This window comes from Larus michahellis, chromosome 6 (assembly GCF_964199755.1).
Source record: "Larus michahellis chromosome 6, bLarMic1.1, whole genome shotgun sequence".
Taxonomy (NCBI): Eukaryota; Metazoa; Chordata; class Aves; order Charadriiformes; family Laridae; genus Larus; species Larus michahellis.
The window spans coordinates 16,844,404-16,864,679 of NC_133901.1; the positions used below are offsets into that span (position 1 = coordinate 16,844,404).

At 45.1% G+C, this 20,276-nt stretch overlaps 1 long non-coding RNA gene across 1 annotated transcript in view; it reads left to right on the forward strand.

Annotated features, from left to right (window-relative positions):
* The first annotated feature begins 10,615 nt into the window (after nt 1–10,615).
* LOC141744634 (uncharacterized) overlaps nt 10,616–20,276 on the forward strand; it is a 28,980-nt gene continuing 19,319 nt past the window's right edge. Inside the window, exons 1-2 of the long non-coding RNA XR_012587519.1 lie at nt 10,616–10,704; nt 11,387–11,504. This is a non-coding gene — a long non-coding RNA (uncharacterized LOC141744634). The remainder of the gene's footprint in view (nt 10,705–11,386; nt 11,505–20,276) is intronic.

A 20,276-nucleotide genomic window follows, 5' to 3' on the forward strand; every position in this document is an offset into this window, starting at 1 on the left:
AGTCCTTGGCAAGGAGTTTCCTGACTTTAGTAGATTTAAGATCATTCCCCTGTAGCCTCCTACTATGAACGATAAAGAGTTGGATTAAAATCCAGGGTTTGGGTGTTTTGTGAAATATAACATACTATCCTGAAAGGTAATCTCTAATGAAAATAAATAAAGAAAATATATGGGGAAAGGGGCTTCTTTCTGTCTTCCTGGGTCTGGCTTTCTGGATATTCTTCCATTACTAGTTTGCGACCCAGTGATGACTTTGAGCTCTAATACTGTTAGAGACCCTAGGTAAGCCTTCCGTCAGGTAGTGATGGCCACAAGCAGCAAAGCCCTTGCTCAGGACCTCCACACTGAGTTCCAGGCACAGTTCAAGATTCATTTCTTCACATTTTTCAGAGAGAGTCAATCAGAAAGTTGTTTGGTTTTTTTTTTTAAAAAAAACAAAACACACTTGATCCTATTTGTAAGAGTCCTAGTGGAATACTCAGTGGTACAGTTATTTAAACAAAAAAGAGGGTGAGCTCTCCTATTGCAGGCCATGCACTGAGAAGCGGTCAAACAGCCCAAATAAAGATGGTGGCCCTTCCCTGTGCTTACTTGGAGCAGCGGGTGCTGGTTTTCCTTACTACCTTGCATACGACTTGTAAATGCTACTGCCCTGTGCACATGACTGCAACAGATAGACATATTTAAAACACTGGAATGAAAAAGTAGCCAGTATACAGGGTTGAAGAAATGGTTGAAATAGAGATTTCCCCCCCACCACCTCTGTTTCCCCACAGTCTCCCCGTGTTGCTAACTTTACAGTTTAAGAAATTGAGTTATGGGCCTTCAGCTACCTCTCAGTTCAGCTTTTTGAGCTCAGCTGTAATTGAAAAAGCTGGCTGCTCACTTTGGCTCATGGGGAAGGAGAAGATTCCCTTTGAAGTGGACCTGGAAGGGAGGGGAACCAGTAAACTAGGAGAGCCTGCTGGGAGAAGTGGCGGAGATTACATCTGTCTTTTTGGTAAAAGCAAGCACACTTAGTGCTTATTATTCCACTTTACAATGTAGAGAGATATTAGGCTCTAAAATATTTGTGGAAACAGCAGGTACAGCTAAGGTAGTTCTTTCATCTATCGCTAGTGAAAAATGTACAGAACTGTTCAGGGGCAGCACTGTTACCTGGGCATTTGATGCTTTCAGAGTCATTAGACAATTACATGGCTCCTAACAAGGAAACTAACTTGGGACCACCATCTGTAAACTTCAGTTAATGCACAGTGTATCTGTCCATTTATTAAGTGGTGCTTTTACACTCGGGCTCGCTGGTCCCTGCTTTCCCACTGTTGGTTGCCAGATGGAATTTAAGTCTTGCTTCATTAAGCCCTAAATAGCTTGGCCCATGTTTGACTTTCTTGCTTTGTGGTACTATCACACATCTAGCAGAGGCACATGAGACGTCAGTGCCATGCTCCGAAAGTTACTGAGACCTTTGTGGTGAATATTCTATGAGAAGTAACAGATTCTCTCCCCCTCTCAAACCAGAACCTCAGTGTCTTGACCCTCCTGGCACAAGAAAACTCCCTCCCCTTCTGGCCCACATCTAAAGAAGGGATGGGGTGAGCGAGGTGAAGGCTGCATGGAGGTGAATCTTGCCTTACGGGGACAGCTGACCAAAGCTGGTGGGGACACTAGTCTGGTGAAAAGTGGGCAGGGAGAACCTGTAGTACTCTAAGTTGTGTGCGGTGTGTCTGAAGTTGAAGGAAATGTGAAAGGACGTGAAAAATTAAGCTCTCAAGAAAAGTAAATGCTGGTATCAGTAAACATTCAACTGTGCTGAAAACATGGATCAAATATGATATTGGCATAACATTAGCCCCATGAAGCTGATGATAATTCTATCCTACTGCTGCTACCAAGTTCTGTGCACAATTATAGAGGTCCAGTACAATTAGCATCAGCTAAATTAGGTTAAAACTAATCAATATGAGACTGTCATTTTGTGTGTCAGTTTAGATCACACAGGGGCTTTTTATAAATCTCAGTGGGAAGAAAAATAGCTGGTTCTTTTCCATTTTGGTTCACGCAGTGAGGGCACAGATGTCTGGCATTCTTTCAGTTGCGTTTTTGCAAGTGGCACCACGTTGCCACAGGATGCAGTGCCAAGCTGGCGTCCTCGCACTCCTCTCTCCCCACTCAGGGCTCCAGCAGTACATGAAGTCCTCACTTGTTCCTCCTCTCACCTGCCAGCATGGGCTGGCAGTAGGCAAACATGGGACAGACCTATTTAAAAACAGAACATTGCTCTTTTTGTGCCTTCTACGAAGCAACCCTCAATATGTGCTGGGACTATGCTCCTTTTTAAACACAGCAGGCAACCACTCTGACTTGCATCCCAGAGAGCCCCAGCAGCTTCAGGAGGCTATAAGGCTGAGAACGAATTTGGTTTCCTGCACTCACGTAACCTAGGTGGGATGTCTGATGCCTCAGTGGAGTCTCCAGCAGCTTCCTCTGGGTGTGCTTGCTGCAGCAAGCAGGACAGGATCCATCCTGGAGCTGGGCAGGTGATGAAAGGTCCCCAGCAAGCCCTACCTGAAGTGGAAGTACCGCATAGCATATGCAGTGCAGCCACAGGACTGACATGCAGGGGATGCTCTGCATGCAAGGGAGGGCTCTGATCTGTGTTTCTCTCCTGGGGCTAACTAGTCTTCAGGACTGAGGAAAGGGGTGGCACGTACCTGCTCTGGCCAGCTGAGACCCCTCGGCCTCCCCCCGTCCCCCCTGCAATCTCCTTTCAGGCTCTTCCTGCGCTCCGCTGGGCCTGGCGCCTCCCCCTGCTCGGCTCCCTGGGCAGAGGCACCACGGGGCTTCAAATTTTGGAAACACAGGAGGGAAATCCCAGACGAAAGGAAGCCAAGGCGAGGAGAAGCCAAGTACTGAATGTGAGGGGGCTGTTACCCAAGGCTGCAGCTCTTGTCCCACTCTCAAGCTCTGCCCAGTTTACCAGGTGCTTTGTGTCTTCTCCCACTCGCTCCACTCTCCATCTGCACTGGACTGAGCCAGTCAGACCCCTTGCTGCCGATGCCAGCAGCCTTTCTTGTTCTGTATTTTGTTTTCCAGCAATTTTTTTCCATGTTATGTCACATTAGCAAAGATCTCCTTGGACACATGCTGTGACACGGCTGCCTGCCTCCTTCTGCCACGTAAGTGCCTCTGTGGTGGGGCAGAAACTTTTCTGCTGCGGGTGTTGGGCAGGGGACCCAGACTCCAAGCACCTCTCCAGCTCTGCGCTCCCTGTGTATTTATATCAGAGAAACTGCTAAAAATCTAGAGATTTATCCAGCATAAGAAAAAAAGTGTTAGTTACTGGCCACATGCACCACTGGTGAGCACCGCGAGAGGCCTGTGCCTTAGGGACCAGCTGGGACCACCAGCTCATCTCTGAGCAGATCCTGAGGGTCTATCACAAGGCAAAAATCATTGTAGATGATGAGAAGCAGCATCATAGTTGCTTTTTGTGTGTGCCCTGCTTTCTAAAGCCTTCTGCCAACAAAACCACTCTGAATTCACAGCAGTGCGAGCAGACTGCAGTCAGGCAGAAGAGTACATTAATGGATTAGCTTTTCAGCCATTTACATGTTAAGGGTTAAACATGGCATGAAAAGCGTGTTTAAATGTCCTTTAAGCATCCCTTAAGCTTCTTGCATTCCCGTCTTCTCCTCGATGCACAGCTGGGGCTTTGCCCTGCTGTGAGGCCAGAAGCCTGGGTGAAGCTGCCAGCCCTGCGTGCAGCACAGGGCAGAGCAGGAGGGACAGAGCGTGTGGCTGCAAGCCCACAGCCCGCAGCTGCCACGGCCTGCCATTGGCACGCCGCCCGCAACGGGCACGGCATCCAGGGGCACGGTCACGCTGCTCTGACTTACCTTCACCATCCCCACCAGTTCAGCAAGGGCAGTGAGGATGCCGTGTATCCCAAGCGGGTCTCAGCAGGAGTGGGGATGTTGTGTTGCATCACCGGCTGGCTGAGTGGTCAATGCCACAGTGCTCCTGGAGAGCAGACTTGGTGACCTCTCATGGTTCACATGCTGAAACAAAGCAAAACAGTGCTGTATAGACACCAACACGGGTGAGCAATGCTAGGGATCAGCATGCTCCAGTGTATAGTTAAAGCTTGTAAAGCCTGTTATTTTCTTCAGAAATTTCTCTGCATCTGGATGCCACAGTCCATGGAAGGGCCTCCTGGCACTGGAAGTCCTCGGTCCTCCTCTGGGCATGGAGGTGCTTTGCCTGGGCTTGCTGCTGATCCAGCCCTTGGAGAGGAGGATCCGCAGCGAGGGCAATAGCAGCTGTAGCTTATGCTAAGCTAGAGAGGTGCCCAAGCTCCGTATCAGTCTGCAAACTCTTGGGAGCACCTGCTGCGTTGTGGTCTTCTTTTTAACTAGCTCTTACAAGAGCTGAGCACCTGGGATTCCCTGTGACTCTGGAACGCTTCAGATGGAGGCCAGCTCTGGCCAGCACATTAGTGTTAATCTGTCCATTGTTTTAGTCATGCATTACTTGTACAGCAGCAAAGAGACAGACCCACCTTAGTGACAGAAAAACAGCTTTGAATTTCCCGTACTGAGGTATCCAGGCTTCCATATTGATTCTGACAGCCTTCCCAAGGACTTGGAGTAGTGGAAGCAAATAGTTTCTTGTTTTACTGACATAGGAGAAAAATCAGTATCTCTATGCAGATCGGATATTTTTTCCTTTTGATTAAAGGACATTGCATTCACAAAATTCATTAGAGTTCCAAATACTTTGCAATTAATCATGAAGAAAGTAAATGAATCATTGATTCAGCATTAAGAGAGCTTTTTTTTTTGCAGTGTATTCTCCTGCCAACTTACGTTACCAGTAACTATTCAATAAAGTCATACATTTGGTCTGGTCTAGCGTGTGTGCCTCAAACGTCATAAATATCAATACAGATACAGCCAAGCAAATCTTCTTGCTGATTGTGAGCTCTAGCTGACAACGTATAAATAAAGAATAAATAAATAAAGAACTGCAACAGAAAGCAGCGATGGATATAGCTTTCTGTTTTGTCCATTGATAGAGTTTGGGCAGTTGCGTACATATTTGTATGGTTTAGGGGTAGGTCTTTGGGTGAGCAAGGGCATACTTGGAGGTGACAGGGTGATATTATCAGGCCTGCGCCAAAAGGTAGCGTGTGTGCATGTGAAAGACTGCCATGGGATGTGCCCAAAAACCCACAGAGGTATTGATGCTGTTGTCTGAATATATATTTGTGTCCATCTGTAAACTAATTTTACTGGAAAGGAAATCCTGAGAACTTTACAAACACTGCATATGTACATAAAAGGTGAAGGTTATGAACTTAAGCACTCAAAAATTAGGAAATGTGCTCGATGCTATATAACTGACCTATAGATCTGACTTTCATGGCTGATGGACTTTTGTGTGTTAGATAGTGTGACTTCTGGGCAAAGGTCTCCCTGCTGTTGGGGCGTTTGGCATTCATTACGTTGAACCAAATGTACGTGAAGAAGGCTGCAGCCGGCGAGGGTGGGAGAGGGGTCTCAGTCTCCTACTCCATGCTCTGTGTCTGCCATGTTCAGTGGTTGTGCAACCACATGCAATTGGATCAGCCTGCCAATCTGGAAGAAAATGTTTTTATTTTGGTGAGTTACTTTTCTATGAGCTTAGTGAGCTGGACCCATGCACTGCACGGTTGCACAACCTGAGGCAAGGGAGGTTGCCAAAGCACGTGGAAGGAACAGGAGAGAAGGGAGAACGGGACCGCTTTTTTCAGTAAGAGCCCGCAGCTAGATTGGATGTAATGTAACCTAAAGCCATAGCCTCAAAAGGGAGTACCGCTCCTGTGTCTAATGGAGCATGAAGTCATGTGGCAGCTGTTTCTTCATTAACACGGTCTCCCTACCCCAGCCAATTCCCCATCCTCAATTTACAGAAACATCCTTACACTGAGATTTTTAGTCTTCTGTGAAATACAGCCTTTGGCCACTGGTTCACAATGTGTTAGTACCTGTGCAGGTGCATGTGCGAACACAGAGGACTGTGCACTGGGAACCAGGCTATTGAACCACGGTTGGTTCGTTTCCTTCTTTTTCCTTGTAAACAAGATGTTACATATTATCACTGGTTAAGATAAAGAAGCAGATCAGAGAAAATACTAGAAATAATGGAAAAACGGCACTCAATTTAGGACAGAAGAGTGAATATTTGTATTTATATCAGAGAAAACTGTTAAAAGGCTGGAGATTTATCCAGCATAAGAAAAAAGAGCATTAGTCTAGAATATGCTCTAGTTAGATCCTGTAACTTTATGGACATGGATATTCACCACTGAAGTTAATGATACTACTTTTCAAGTTAGGTACTTGATTTTAGGTACCTTGCTCAATCAGAGCCCGTTGCATCAACTTCTCTTAATGACTGTTGCTTGGATATGGTCACAGAAAGTTTTCATGGGGCTCCAAGGTTAATCTACCAGTACCTTCTTTTCTCCCAGCCCCAAAGTGCCATAATAACTTCAAGCTTCCTTTGTACCTTGTTTTATGTTTTTGTCAGCTCTATTGGTCCTTGAGCTTAAAAATATTCTCCGTGCCTATGATACATGAGGGAAGGAGGGAAGGCAATTGGGGACAGAGGATAATTACCCTCTTCTTTAGTTTTTGATGTATCTCAAGTCCCAGTATCACCTACAGGTGAACTAAAATGTCAGGCTTATAAAAATATAAAAAATGGTAAAATATGTATATATCCATAAATCTATTTAAGCAGAATCTGTGATGGATGAGTGCATTTAAATTTTAGAATCGTATTTCTGCTAACTTACTGAAAGGGGAATCCCATAATTCACTGGAGAGTCCCATTCTTGTGAATTATTGTCTTCATCATTTAAGGAATTTTTCATCTCCTGAAGATGATCTTCAGCCACTGTAACCTGTATTTGGCTTTCAGCTATATTTCTTTATCTTCCTTAATGTATATGATCTTGTGCAGTTCAGTCCTGAAAATTGGAGTCCCTGCTTTCTAGCTCCTGGAACTTGTTTATTCAAGAGTACTATTCAAGTAGCACAGTACAGCAGAATGACCGGCTTCAATTTTCTCCCTCCTTCCTTGTGATCATCAGTCTTTTTCTTCACCAGCATTACCTGCGGCCCCTGAGCAGCACTGCATGTATGTTTCTTCTAAAGGAGCTGAGCTGGCAGCGCCTCAGGCACACATACTGTGATAAAAAGGACGTTGTTTAGTATGCTTTGATGTCCAGTCATTAAACTGCTGACAAGTGGTTTGGTCTTTGGGTAAAACATTGGGCCTGGTGACAGGATGACAGCTGAATTCCTGGCCCTTCCACACCTTGGGCATGTTACTGGTTGTTCTGTGACCTCGCATCACAAAGTGGAGGATAATGTCTTCTACCCTTTGCCTATTTGCACTAGTAACTGTAGGGCACCTTAGGCTGTGTAATTACATCTGCTGTGCCTGCCACAGGGATCCTAATCTTAGCTAAGCTTCTAAGTGCTGAGTAAAGTTCATCCTGGAGGGACCACTTTAGAGAGAGGATCCACAGTCTTTGTAATGCACATATTTAATATTTTGTTCCTTATTTAAAAATGCAGTAGCAGTGGTAAATGCTGCAGCTGGCAGGGAAGAGCCTTAAGGAGCAGTGCGGTGGAGGTAAGGAGGGAGCATCAGGCCACACATGAGGCTGGGCTCCAACCCCAGCATGTGGTCCAGGGCACAGGAGGGAGGGAGTCCCCAAGCCAGCCTGGAGCATGTGGTTCCCAACATAAATCCTCCTGGGAGAAGGCTTGTGCTCTCAAGTTGTGTTTTCCCATCCTTGCTCTGGAAAATGAGGATAATAATACTTGAGCTGTCTCCTCTGAGTTGCTTAATATTTGAATACTGCTTTGATCCCATGGAGTGCTGAGGATTATTGCTCTGTATAATCCCTATAATTCTATTATTCCACAAGTGAAGTGTTTCAAGTAAAATTGGAAGTATCTTTTATGCAGACCTAGAGCCAAAGTAGAACTGAAATTTTGTATCTGTAGGTAGTGGAAGAAATTAAGCTCAACCACAGAAAACTTTGGTTTTTATGAGTCATCCAAAGTCTGTGGGAGTCTTTATGCCAGAGGGCTTTGAATGGGAGCAGCAGAGACAGGTAACCCAGGCAAAATGGAGAAAGAATTGCTATGATACTACTTCCAGTTCTCCTACATGGTGTTCACTGTGCCCCAGATCTCTTTATAGCTCCTTGCAATTTTTTTGTGTTTGACAATCTCCATGGACGTAAGAAAGGAATAAAGTAATTTCCATAAAACTACTGCTGCTCTCTTCTGAGCTGGGCATCAAATCTCAGGTCTAAGTCAGCTCACGTTTCACCTCAGTTGCGTGGCCCGAACCCATTGACAGGCTATGAAGATCTGCCTAGGAAATTTGTTTTGGTTCTTCGCCTGCACTTCCTTTTTTCCAAAAGGTGCCTCTCTGAAACTTCTCAGAAATGTTTGTGTCTGAGGAGAAGTGGAGCCGTTGAAGATGGGTTAGTGGGCAGAGCAAGGATGTTTAAAATGGATGATAGATGAACACCATTACAAAGCTATTACCATCACACAACGTGTAGCTTAAGTATCTTGAGGATATGCATGGTTTTGCTAGTGAAGAAATGACTATGTGAGTAGAAGACATTAGTTCGGGAGTGATTATGCTAATGGCACTGTGCCAGGCTTGTGGAGCCGGGAGCAGGGGAAGCTGAGGTCCCTGGAAACCCCAGCACCCTGCGACAGCCTTGTTATTTGTGGTGGATATAAACAGTACTGTGCCTTCTTTCAGGCCTCATTTCTAATTGCTAATCAAATACTGTGGCTGAGATTTTATTATTGTTTAAGAGAGTGTTACAGGGTGATGTAAAAATCCAATAATCAAACGTGTGGTAGAGTACATGGCTGGGATTTCCGGGGTACTTAGCTTAGCACACTGGCTGTCCTGGTGGGGACTGGTGCAATGGTTGGCGTGAGGCAGCAAATGAGGTATGTTCCTTCTTTACTCATGCCTGACTGAAATCTGTGAGATACTTTTTAGAAAGGACGAGCACCTGGTTGGGATGTAGCCATGGGAAGCTTCAAGGGCCAACAAGCACCGTACCAGCAGCCTCTTAATAGCGAATAAGCGATTTCCAGTTTAGCTGGCTTCTTGCTCCGCCACCCGACGACACTGCCTGCCATCCCGCAGCCCTCAGTGCCGCTGAGTAATAACACAATGTTTTGCTTCTTAGTAAATATCTTTTAAGCTGATGAATTCAAAAAGCACTTTAGATGACATTTAAAATTTAGAACAAAATGACTGAACCGTGAATAATGAATCTTGCCCAGTAGATGGATGGCACGTTACCGTGCAGTTCTCTCCCTCTCAGTCATTGTCAGCTGGAGCATTTTTCTCTTCCACTTGGTTTCCCTCTTCCCTTCCCTCCCTCACCCCCAGTGTACGCAAGGCCTATTCAGAAATGCTTTACTTTGAAGAGCATGCGCACAGGGAAACCAATCACACATAATCACAGATCCATTTTTCTCCTTCTCTTCAGTCCTCACCCAAGGGTTGATTATTTATGATGCCCATCTTTAAACAGTGGCTCTCTCCGCATATCAGCCCATCCTCACCCATACATTCACGTGTCTCCCAGCAGCACAGAAGGGAGGGGGCACACAACTGCCCATGCCCCTGCCACCCCCTTGGACACACTGCTTTGGACACATGGCAGGAGACAGGAACAGGCAGCCCCTTGTTATCCCACAGCCTGTAAGGCCAAATCGGAGGCACCACCTTCCATGTGTAGCAGTAGCCAATGTTTCAGGGCAGCACAAGGTTGCTGTGACCTGTTGGCAGCTTGGTGGTGCCAGTGATGGCTACAGTATCCCTGTCCCGGCCTTCCTCTCCAGGTGGCACTCCATGGCCATGGCAGCTCATGCCATGCTGTCCCCTGGCCTCGGATGTGTCCATTGCTCTGCCAGACCCACATCTTCTGCCTGACACTGCAACGAGGTGTTTCTTTCCTGGATGGCTGTCCCGTGCTCAGCTCCCTCAGCCCTTTACCGTTTAACCACATCCCTTGCTGCAAACCTTTAACCCTCCACAGGCAGGGCAGGCACTAGCCTCGGTGTGCCCTCCAGCTCCTCGCTGTGCCCAGGCCTTCCCACCACTGCAGGCAACATTCAGCTGTACCCCCAAGGTAAGCTGTGAAACCATCAGCTCCTGCATCTTCCCCCTGGCAGCCATGAGTCCCTTTGTTACCAGCAGGACAGGAGCAGGGCGAGGAGAAGGGGGGCAATTAATTGCGAGTAACAGCAACCCCTACGCAGGCTCTGAATCTGAATCCTGCCTTCTCAAATTGAGCTGGGTCACGGATACCACAGCACTAGGGAAAAGGAACGGATCCGTGTGCCCTTTGTATTGCCAGGCCCCCCAAATGAGGCAAAGGAGGATAATGGAGTAAGCAGGAGGCCCCATTGGATGGGAGCAGGTGATTAGGGTTGAGTTTTCTGATTGCCTTCAGCTGGGAGTCAGTTCTATAAGGGCTGTATTTCCACTCTAGAAAGGTCAGGGGTTGTGAGCTTTGTTTGCTTGCCGTGTAGGCTATCCTACTGTCTGGATAGGGTGGGGGAAAATCCTTGCAGCATACATGAAGTCATGCTAAAGAAGGTAAAATCTTTCTGTATTTATTATGGTATTGGTTCCTTTTTCATTGATTGAATGTTTCTGTTCAGAAGAATTTTCAGCGTCATATTGCATATTATCTTCTCTGGCTATTACCTTATTCCAGAAGGAAGCTGTGGAAAGTGCTGATTTTGGTAATTACTCTCAGTTTTTTGAGATGGCAATTGTTTCTAGTGGGGGATGATCAGGCTAGGTGGGCTGCTGTGAACATCAGTGCTTGGACTGACCAGGTGGACTGGAACAAACCAGTAAGGCTGAAGGCAAGTCCTTGGGCTCTGCTACTGTATTGCTTTTAGGTGCCTGCTGCTGCCTCCCCCAGCAGTTTTCATGCTGTGTGGTAGTGTTTGAATACTAACACCAGTGAATTCCACCCAAGGACAGAAGCACCAGCAGGGTCAAGTTGACTCACACACAACTCCAAGCAGGAAAGGTTGTGTTTGTTCCTGCTCTGCTAAAAGTATTTTCTCCAAGGTAAAAACCTCCTTCATCTGTGCCTACTAAAGTCTATTGTTTTGCTTGTGCTCCTTGTCTTACGTTTCTTGAGACTTCTTATATGCTTCAATTAAAAATATTAGTGAGGAAATAACATGTTTTAAGACTAACTTTCAAATTGACTCCCTTGGATGCTGTATGGGTTCTTAAAAGATTTTTTTTTTCCTTCTTTTAGAGCTTCCTATTGTTTCAACACTCAGATTAGAGCCTCTCTCATGTTGGAAATGCTCTTCCTGTGTGAAGACTCACAGAATGTTTGCCCAGAGCAGCCATGGAGGAAGTACCCTAGTGTGGTAAGTACCCTCTTGGAGGTGAGTGCTCTGTGGTAGGATGAACTTCTAGCTCTGTGGGGCATCAAGTAGCAATCAATGGCTATGTTGCTTTGTATTTACAAGGAAGGTAAATGAATGTTGTAAACTATTGTTTACAAACCCTGCTTTCACATCAAGGAGCAAGGTTGGGGGGGGGATTTATTTTTTTAGTATATATTTTTAACTAAGTGTCAAAGCTGCCTCTCCCTAACTCCTTTGTATGCAAAATAACAATGTAGAGCCAGACTAGAAGATGGAAAATTGTCTTTTGAGACAGTTTTTTGAAGTAGTAGCAAAGTAGCACAGACCCCAGATGAATCTCAACCCATTCACACCCTGCAAACCTTAGCAAATAATTAGTCTCTGCAGAGTTATGTGAAGAGCAATAAAGCTTTTTTTTGTGAGTAGGGAAGGGGGAAAAAAAAAGGTGAGCTAGACCCTGCTTTCAATGTCTAGGTATTCTAGTGTGGTTACGCCTTCCTGCTGGACCCTGAGATGATCAGAGGAGAGAGAGGTATGATATAGCTGAACTGACATAGGAAGGGGTGACTGGAATAGGGCCTGTGACTGATTGGAAATGTCTCAATAAAGATGAGGGAGAGACAGCGTTGCAAATCCTGGGATTGTTCCAAATAGAATAAGGTATTTTTTTAATGAAAACTGGGAAAACTTAGTTGAGAATTCTAAGTCAGGAAATGACTTAGTGGTAGGTATTGGATTGCTAATGAGTTGTGAACTTGACTGAACTTCGTGTATTGATTAAGGTAATATTTTCCTAATCTTGTTCTTAACACTTATTTACCCTCGTTAAACTTAAGAAAAAGTACTGTGCTTAGGACTCAAGGTAGCTACAACTTTCTACTGGTCAACTCACTTTGCCCTCAAACTAAGTAAAAATACACAATGTGGTGCAGTCAGGTGCATAAGGCAAGTTGGTATCATGGTGAGAGCTTCAGTTTTTGAACTATACACTGGGGTTACATTCAAAGAAATAGGTATCCTATGCACATATCACAGAGCATTGCATCACCTTACTGAAACGAAGTTTATTGCCATGGCATGTAGAATAGGTAGCACTCTTATGTCCCAAACACTGCAGGCAGCACTAGCAAGTGTAAATGGTGTGACTGCGGTTACCAGTGCCTCTGATAGTGTCAGAGTGGGAACTGCATTGTATTCAACAGCTATTTGCTCAGGCCTCAGAAGTCCAAATAAATAAATGGCTTCCAAAGACTAAATATGCTGTTCTGCTGAACTGGTCTGAACCAGCAGTGTCGACAGAGCACACAGGCCCATGTGCTAGTCCTTGGATTGCTATTCAAGCTGCTCTGTGAAGTTGAGCCTCTTTCTCTGTTTTTTTTCTATTCCATTTGTGCTGGAAATACTTGGAGTAACAGTCTCCTAATGTTAACATAGTATTTTTACTTTTAATCCTGTCTAAAAATACAGAAAAAGCAAAGGAGGAAAGACTCATCATTCCCAGGGTACTGATTTAGCTCGTAGGAGTCAATTTGTCTAAAAGGACTGTGGTCCTATTTGCAGCTCTTCTTTGTGGTTCTTGCTCTGGTTTGGTTTTGGTTTTGTTTTTCTCCCCTCCCTTGCCTCAAAGATGCTTCTTCCCTGTCTGTAAAACCTTCCCTAAATCCTTCCTTCATAGATGAAAGGAGGAAAAAGGGGCAGGGGAAACAATCAGTGTCAATATGTGCTCAGAATGCATGATCTCTTGTAAAAGACATTGTAGGTCATTGGAATAGATGCTGAGAATGTGACCTTTTGTGTTTGAGAGAGTGACTAGAGAGTGAGTCTTGGGTCAGCGCAGCACTTAAGAGTTTACTTAATTTAAGCAATTGCCCAACAACTTTTGTGGCTTGCTTGTGGTCTGTGCTATGTCCGGGCCTAACACAACTGGATAAGGTGTCTGAAATATTAGCTGATTATTTCACAGTTGATTTTTTTTCTTTCACTTGGAAAGTGTTCACAACAATGTTTTATTACAACATCGAATGTTCTGGAAATGTGATTAATAAAGAGCTTGCAGGAATTCAATTAGCAAGCAAGAAATTGCTTGTATTTATTTACTCTATGTATATGCAAGAACTTTTATTGTGATATGAACTGCTGCTCCTCTTCCCACAGCTCCTGGCAGCAAGTAGAAAGCAAATTTCCACCAGATGGCATGGGGACAGTTCAAACTTTGTGTGTGATGGCACAGGTGTGGGGCTGTGAGAAGACAAAAGGGCTCACTGATAAAAGCCAGTGTATTGCAAACTATGGCTAGGAACCAGAACTGACTCTTCCTTGGACCGTTATTGACTCTGGGATTACTAAAACCAGTTTTGAAGCATATTCTGTTGCTGGCAGGTGTGTAACAGCAGTACAGCTTCTAATCCATATGAATAATGGACATTGAGGTCTTTCCTGAAATACTTTAAAAGTAGAATTGTGACCATAAGAGACACTTTTCTGTTGTTAACTTCCTTTCCCTGGGAGTGTATGTGGGTTTCTAGTTGTGCCGTCGGTATGAACAGTTGAAAAGCTACTGAGCAGCACAGGTCTGTAGTGTGCCAAACCCAGGTTGGACCAATTCAAACTCGCCCCTTTTCCAGGGAATGTGGCTGCTCTCAGCCTCGCAGCAAGGACTGCTGCAAGCAAAGGAGAATGCTTGCTGTGCGTTTTTGCATAACCGATCCTGTGAATGATTTTCTACTTCATTTATTTCACGGGAGAGCTTACAGTGTCTGAACTTGGACTACACAGGACTGTTTTGGACATGCCTGGATTTCCACTGAGTATCTGTCTGCATGTAGTCCTGGGTGCTGATTTAAACTTCATGTAGCAAATGTAATGGAGGGTGTAAATCATCTTCTTTCTCATCCAAACAATAAAAACTAGATAATCTGGTTCATCTATAGCTCATGCTAAAATGAGTCATATATATGTATGTGTGTATATAGTTATATAGGGGTCATTACTGATATTCCTGCTGTTTATAGGTTCCTACAAAATCCCTTCCAAGGGAAGTAAGCCAAATAGCTTTGCTCTCTCATGATTCCTACAGAGGCAGCCGCTGGGTCCCAGCAGGGATGTTAGCATCAACCAATCTGTGTTTTGAGTGAGACACCAGGAAGCATAGTTTTCTGGGCCAGTATTTCAAGAAAACATATGGCAGTGTCTGCTACTCGTGAAAGGCAATGGTGTAGTCAAATACTGAATCAGGACTTTCCCACTGCACAGACTTAGAGGAATCCAGTTTTCCCCACGCCGTTGGATTCTAGTGCAAAGCTATTTTGCATTTTCTACTGTAGTGCTAATAGAAACTTTTTTGTAGCTAACTTACGCAGGACTTGAACTTCATATCATCAACATTGAAGTCTTCAGGCTAACAAAGCCCAAGTCCATTAGTTAGTCTTGGGAATAGATAAGTGAGCTTCTTACCCAAGGAAGCCACTAAAGACTGTCTTCTATTGTAAGCTATATTTTAATTCCAATGTTTTAACACACATCATGTTAGATGGAGTTACTACAGGGCAAATGCTGTTGTTTCTAATATCCTGTTAGGATGATGAATGGGCTAGCACTTCAGAGCAAATCTGGGGGGAAAGGGCACTTATTGCTGTATCGTCACTGTTCAAACTTGTATTGAAACTCATTTTGGTCTGCTCCCCTGAACTTCTGACACTTCTGCCTTGTTGCTAGTGCACTATCCCCATTGAGCTTGTTTATAATTGAGTGTCAAAATAAGAGCAGTTGCAAATTGACCTCTAGGCTTTTGGAATAAGTTTAAAAGTATATTAGTTGCCTTATTCTGTAATACAGTAATGTTCTCACAGCTCTTATTAACAGGATAAATAACTTTATCTTATGAGAATCTCTTGATTGTATTCTTTTGAAAAAGAGCACTTTCACAACTAGTATTAATTACTTGGTTTCTAGTGACAGAGTATTCCAACTTCTTGGAGATGCCTTGCGGTTTGGGCGTCGGGTGACTGCAGGACAGCAGGAACTTTACTTTTAAGCACCCACTGTAGTGTTACCTGGCCTAGCAATTCTTCTGTTGCTCAGGACCCAGGAATAGAGTATGTTTCCCTTTAATGCAGAATGACTGTTATGCAAGGTAATTTTTTTCCTTTAATTTTAAATAATGTTTGTGGTTTTTCTGATCTATAACCAAAGTATCAGCACAGTGTCAGCTGTAGGTGGGACTATAACCAAGAATTACCAAAGCATATAAATATTAAGTATGGATATTCACAGTCAGGCGTTGCACAGGAGTTGTCTTCATTAAAGTACTGTATTAGTAGATTCCATTATGTTGCTCTCCTGCAGTGCAAGCATTCTGGATCAGAAGAGACCTGCCATTTCACATGCGCTCCAGCTGTTCCCTTCACCCACCACAGTCAAGCCTAGTATTTTCTTATTTTTAATGAGTTGCGTGTGTGGAAAGCAAAAAAAAAAAAACCAACAAAAAAAAAACAAGTGGGGGGAATTGTTAGATTGTTTCCAGCATCAAGAAGCTGGGCCAGATCACAGAAGGGCCCAAGAAAGTTTTTCACAGCTATGTGAAATGGGGAGCTGCAAGGCTGACTCGCTTCCTTGACCGCTCATTGTGACGGACCAACAAAAGGGCCCTTGCCTTTGTCCCTGATGATTTTGTTTCTGAGAGCACTGATAATTTCTGCCCCATTTTCTAGACTCCTTTTCTTCTTGCTCTTCTGTTTTCTGGGCTCTTTATTATTTTGTTTTGATTTTGGTTTTACTGTCCTTCAGGGATGTTTCCGGTCTCATCTTAAAACTACATGCGGTTTAGGGCTCCGACTGAGGGCCCCAGGATGGCTGGTCATGGCTTTGATGCACGTCCTAGTCAAGCAAGCTGGAATCCCAACGCAAATCAGTGCACAAGCTGACACAACCCTTAACGTTTGTTATGCAGTGAGGAAAAGCCGTGCCCTGTGGAGCCAATGAAACAATGAAGATAGGGTCCTTTCATAAGGACTGGTCCAAGTACCCCCCATGACAGTACACGTACTGCCTGCATGTGCCCTGCCTGCCTCTGGCAGCTCTGGAGGTCCCTCTGTCTGTGCTCAGTGGCACGCTTTCACTGGAGCACTGTGCTTTTGGCTTTTGTACCTCATCTTCTGCCAGCATCATGCCTCCTTTATCTAGCAGAGCCCTCCCCAAATAGGTGTAGATCAGTCCTGTAGAATGTCCTGACAGTGGGGGTGATCTGTGGGTATCACTGATGTTCAGAAGTTCTTACCTGGTGGTGTTTGGATCCTCTCAGCCCATGCCATATTTGAGGTAGGGGCTTGCAGAGCAGGGCTCCTGCTCTGTTTTGAAGGCCTGCCCCATCTTACAAAGAACTAGTGTAACTGTGACTGCAAACCTGAATGCCAAGCTGTTCCTTGTGCTTCACATCCCTTGCAACTTTGACTAGTTGCACAGCAATTAGCAGAAAGCTTGCTGGCCAGAACATAAACACTGGCTGGCCTGCACGCAGGAATACCCTGCCTCTAGGCATGCAACTGATAAAGTATGTAGGTTTCTCGTTCTCTCTTTCTTTGAACTGTCTTTCTGCTTCAAATAATTTCACAGAAAAGGATTCAAAACCTACATATCAAAGTCATATACCCAGTGGTCATGAAGAACTGCAGAATAAACAAGACTTGTCTCATAGCAGGGCTGAGGGTGCTGTTGCTCTTCCATTGCTTGCCTGGGAAAGTGGCACTGAGCTGACACAGGTCAACTAGAGTGGCATTTTAAGATCCCTACCCTCTAGCTATGCCTGATCAGCCTTTACAACATGAATTGCTTGTGTACCACTTCAAACCCTGCTGTGAGGGAGTAATCCATTTGGAAAGAAGGCTGGGTTAAAGCTCTGGAAGGTTTGACAGTGGACCACCAGTACTTAAAATCTGAGAACTCTCTAAGGCCTAGAAGCCTATAACTGTGCTGAATTACCACTAGCCTAAAATACTGCCAGAATGCATTACTTGTCTATGGAAGCCATTTTTTTTTTCTTCGTTTATTGCTCACAGTGAAACAGGCCCAGGGTTACGAACAGCTCAGTCTGTGCCAGGGCTGTAATTCTGTTGCACTGGTAAATGCCATCGTCACTTATAAGTGCCATTGTCACTGAGGTAACACAAGCAGCTTAGCTTACTTCTCCGGCTTGGTGGCAGAGCATAGGTGCTTGGGTCTTATAGAAATGGATCTTTAGACCTGGCTTGGCAGAGGATTTAAGGAAAAGATGCCTGGGAAGGGCTCTTATGACAGGCCTTGGAGGGAGGAGGTAGGTGAGAGGCAGAGAGAGAGGCTTCCTGTGCCTTGCAGCCTGCTTCTGGGGGCACTGCCTCTCTCTTGTGTCCGAGTACTCTGTTCAAAGACCAAACCTGCAATTGGAAGGAAGAGACTTGGTGTGTGTGTGGTGGGCAAATGAGCACTTAACACAGCTAAGCAGTGTGTCTCCACAACAGACCGCCTCTCTTTAGCAGCCCAGTGCTGCCCTGGCGTGAGGTTCAGGTGTTAACAGCTAGCAATTTGAGGGCTCAGAGTGTTTCATGTTAAATAGCACTGTAAAGCTGAAATAAAGGGATAATATCTCTGTTTTACAGAAGGGGAGACAGAGTGTAAGCAGGTGAATGGTTAACCACTCTGTGTGCACTGGATGAATACCATCATTTAATGGGTAGGCTCTGTGCCTAAATTCTGTCTCTTATGGCGAATTTAATTCCTAAGAACCAGACCAGTCCCTAATCTGCTGAAGAGACTTTCTGGAGCAAGGGAGATGTATCCTTGGTAGAGGAGGATGAAACTAGAATACATTTAAATGAACTGGACAGATGCAGATCCCTGGAACCTGATGGGATACACTCCTAAGTGCTGAGGAAGCTGGCCCATGTCATCATGAGGCCGCTCTCAATCTCTGAAAGGTCACTGCAAGTGGGGGAGGTTCCTGAGGGCTGGACGAAATAAAATGTCACTTCTATCTTCAAGAAAGAGGATCTAGGGCAATACAGGTCAGTCATCCTCACCTCAATCCCTGGGAAGCTGAAAGACTGAATAATAATGGAAGCCATTTTCAAACATACAAATTAATGGGAGCATGCCTGGGAGAAGTCAGCATGGATTTACAAAGGGGAAATCATGCCTGACCAACTTGACAGCCTACTATGATGAGATGACTAGCTTGGTGGATAAGGGGAGAGCAGTGGATGTTGTTTATCTTGATCTTAATGAAGCTCTTGACACTGTTGTCCATAACATCTTCATAGACAAAGTGATGATGCATGGGCTTATAAAAATGGGCAGTGATGTGACTGAAAACTGGACGAACTGCCAAGCTCAGAGGGTGTGATCAGCACACAGACTCCAGCTGGAGGCAGCCACTACTGGAGTATCCTGGGGTTGGTACTGGGGTCGGTACTGGGGTCAGTACTGTTTAACATTTTCATTAATGATACGGCTGATAGGACAGCGGGCACCCACAGCAAGTTTGCAGATGATGCCAAACTTGGAGGAGTGGTGGATACACCAGGGGGCTGTCCTGCCATTCACAGGGACTTTGATGTGCTGGAGCAATGGGACAACAGGGACTTCATGGTATTAAGCAAAGGGAAATGCTACGTCCTGCCCCTGAGGCGGAATAACCCCACCTATCAGTACACTCTGTGGGCTGACTGGCTGGAAAGCAGCTCTGCAGGAAAGGACCTGGGGGTCTTGGTGGACACCAAGTTGAGCAGGAGCCATCAGTGCACCCTAGTGGCAAAGGAGGCCAACAGCATCGTGGGCTGCATTAGGAGGAGTGCTGCAGGCTGAGGGAAATGATCCTTCTCTTCTCAGCACTGGTCAGGCCTCATCTGGAGCACTGTGTCCAGTGCTGGGCTCCACAGTACAAGACAGACACAAACTTACAGGAGCAAGTTCAGCAAAGGGACACACAGATGATTAAGGTCTTGGGCCACCTCTTACAGAAGAAGAGGCTGAGAGAGCTCAAATTGTTCAGCTTGTGAAAAAGAAGGCTCAGGAATGGCCTCATCAATGTGTTTAAACTCCTGATGGGATGAGTGAAGAAGATTGAGCCAGATGCTTTTCAGTTGTTCTCAGTGAAAGGGCAAGAGGCAATGGACACAAACTGAAATTCAGAGAATTCTATTTAAATGTAAGGGAACTCTTTTACTGCGAGGGTGGTCAAATCCTGGAACAGGTTGCTCAGGGGGGTTGTGGAGTCTCCATCCTCAGATAGATTCAAAACCTGACTGACCACAGTCCTGAGGAACCTGCTCAAGGTGGCCCTGCTTTGAGCAGGGCATCGGACCAGGTGATCTCCAGAGTTGCTTCCAACCTCAGCCCTTCTGTGAGGCCCTGAAAAGGCAGTGGTTCAGTGCAGGCACAGTAGTTAGAGAACTATCTTTAACATAACAGCACAATTCAATGCTCTGCTCTTATTCCAAGAGGCCTATTGGCAATCTGACTTTAAATCTGCATTTCCTGGCTTATGAGATCACCCATGGAGGTAGATTCTCATTTCCTGAAACGATAAAAGGCCAACAGATAAGCAAAGGGCAAAAGCTTGCTCAATCTGTTAGTTATATAACCATATAAATACAACAGTCACTTTCTGTATCATCAGGTACTTACACAGTAATTGGTATCACTTAACATAAAGCGTTGTTCTCCATTTCCCTTCTCTGTTTTAATGGGTGATGTAATTGCAGTTTTGCAAACCATGGTAGCATACCAATGCACTTGCTTCTC